The following is a 2,718-nucleotide window of genomic DNA, read 5'->3' on the forward strand; positions in this document are numbered from 1 at the left end:
AATATAACCTGGGAATAACCGGCGGGCACAGGGTCAGGTGCTGAAGGGACACTGTGAGAAGTGACGAAGAAGACAAGAGGTGAGCCTTCTGTCACGCCCGCGTAAGGGCCGCTTGAGGACTCCTTGGTCAGGTGGTAACGCCAGTGTCTGGGAAGGCACCTGTTACTTAGCAGACCGCGAAAGGGAGTCTCCTTTCCTTGGAGGAGTTGGGGAACGCTCTGCTCCACCAGCTTCTTGTGGAAGGCTGGATATTATCCAGGCCTGCCCGCAGTCATCTGGCAGCCTAAACCCCTCCCTGTGGTGCTGTGCTTCAACGGTCACGCTCCTTGTCCACCTTCATGTTCCTCCTGTACTCCTGGTTCCTCTTTGAAGTTCGTAGAAGACAGAGGTAGAAGAAATAGTAAAAGTCTTAAAGTCTGATCTTTCCTATTAAGTGCAGAGAAGAAAACGCTGACATATGCTGCCCTCCCTCTCCACTTCGGCTACCTAAGAGGGAAGGGCCCTGTGTCCTGTGATCACGTGACTTGTTTCACCTTGTCAATCACTTAGAAGATCCACCCTCCTTACCCTGCCCCTTTGTCTTGTATGCAATAAATATCAGCGTGCCCAGCCGTTCAGGGCCACTACCAGTCTCCACGTCTTGGTGGTAGTGGTCCCCCAGGCCCAGTTCTTTCTCTTTATCTCTTTGTCTTGTGTCTTTATTTCTTACAATCTCTCATCTCCACACGTGGGGAGAACACCTGCTAAGCCCCGTAGGGCTGGATCCTATAGTGATCCGCCCACCTCGGCCTCCCACAGTGCTGGGATTACAGGCGTGAGCCATTGCTTGCGTCTAGCTGAGAACTGATTGTTATAAAGAGTCTGGCATGGCCAGGTGCAATGGCTCAAGCCTGTAATCCCAGCACTTTGGGAGGCCGAGGCGGGTGGATCACGAAGTCAGGAGTTCAAGACCATCCTGGCTAACACAGTGAAACCCCATCTCTACTAAAAATACAAAAAAATTAGCCAGGCGTGGTGGTGGGCGCCTGTAATTTCAGCTACTCGGGAGGCTGAGGCAGGAGAATGGCGTGAACCCAGGAGGCGGAGCTTGCAGTGAACGGAGATCACGCCACTGCACTCCAGCCTGGGCGACAGAGCAAGATTCTATCTCAAAAAATAAAATGAAATAAAATAAAAATAAAAATAATAAAATATAGGGAAAAAGCTGTATTTTAATTCAAACATCAGCCATGCAGAGACTCCCTGCCCTCATATATCCCAGCTGAGGTCCCAGGTCCCCCACCCTCCTCCGTTGCAGGCCATTAGGGCCAACTCAGTTCTGCGTGTGCCTGTTCAATGTCCTTAGAAGCCCAGCAGTGAAGGGTGTGGTGTGCACGGCCCTGCCTTCCCTGACCCCACCTGGCTGGCCTCCAGTTCACCACGGCTTCCCTGGCAGGCCCAGTTCACAGGCTTCCTGGGCACTGCCCACTGTTCCAAAGCAGGCCAGTCCCACGGAGTTGGGAAGCTGCCTAGACCCCCACCTTGCCAGCAGGCCTGGGAGCCAATGGTGGGGGTCTTCCATCCACTCTTGGTCTGAGCATCCAGCCCTGTGTTCACAACCAGGACTCCAGTGACCATCCAGTCCCCTAGCCCAGTGCCCAGGAACAGGTTAGATCCACTGGCGCTGGCTCTGGCAGCTCCCTTGATGCCGTAGAGGCTGCTCTGGGCTGTTCTCCAAGTCACTGGGCTCCATGCTGAGATCAAGGCGGGCTTCCCAAGGGGATCCCACCTGTGTGTGAGGCCCCCACCCTCCACCACGCAGTGCAGGAAATGCCGGCCCCTCCTGCCTGAAGCTGCTTCCAGTGGCTGGCGGGACTGTCTAGGCTCTGTTGCTGTCTCTCAGCCGCAAGCCCTTAGTCCCAAGGCCCGAACTCCCCTCCCACCAGGTGGGGCGTCTGGGCCCCACGTGAAAGGGATCCGAGGAGGACAGGTGTTTGGGTGGGCGGCGCTGCAGAGCTGCAGCTGGTTGGGGTGGTGCAGGCGGTGGGTGAGATCTGCCAGAGTCCATTCCCTGTAGTGTTCAGTGCCGGGAGTGGGCTGGGGCTGAGGTGGGGATGCTGGGGGGGGAACTCACAGCAGCTCTAGGCTCCCCTGGCCCTTCAGCCTTACCATCTTTCATCTGGCTCCAGGGACACGGGAGAACCCAGACCCCAGGAGCCAGAGCTCACCCCTCCTCAGGAGCCACTCCCCACTCAGACGCCCCCATTCACTTCTTTCTTCACTTGGTCATTTATGCCTGTGGGCCGCACATCTAGGAGGCAGAAGCTGCTCATGGGTGCCGCCCAGAACCGGGGGTCAGCGGGGAGGCAGACACTCCTGTCAGAGGGGGGATGCACGGGACCCAGGCCTAGCACCAGGTAGATGGTGGGGGTGGAACCAGCAGGACAAGGGGCTGGACAGCGGTTAGGGATGGACCCGAGGCTCCCCTGGGTGGGCCGGAGCCCCGCCATTAAGGCATATCCCGGTGGGGCTTGGACAAGGCCTGGACCCCCCAGCGCGAGGATGCTCGTGCTCCGCCTGGGCGCGCCACGGCTTCCCGGGAGCTGCTCCCACGGAATCTCTCCTGGGTCCTTCGGGGGTCCCTGGGGGGAGCACAATGCCGGCCTCACTCACAGCTGGCGGGGTGGGGGGCGGGAGAAAGGCCAGCCGGGCAGAGGACGCGCAGGAGAGATGGAAGAC

This window comes from Theropithecus gelada, chromosome 9, assembly GCF_003255815.1.
Source record: "Theropithecus gelada isolate Dixy chromosome 9, Tgel_1.0, whole genome shotgun sequence".
NCBI classification, from domain to species: Eukaryota; Metazoa; Chordata; class Mammalia; order Primates; family Cercopithecidae; genus Theropithecus; species Theropithecus gelada.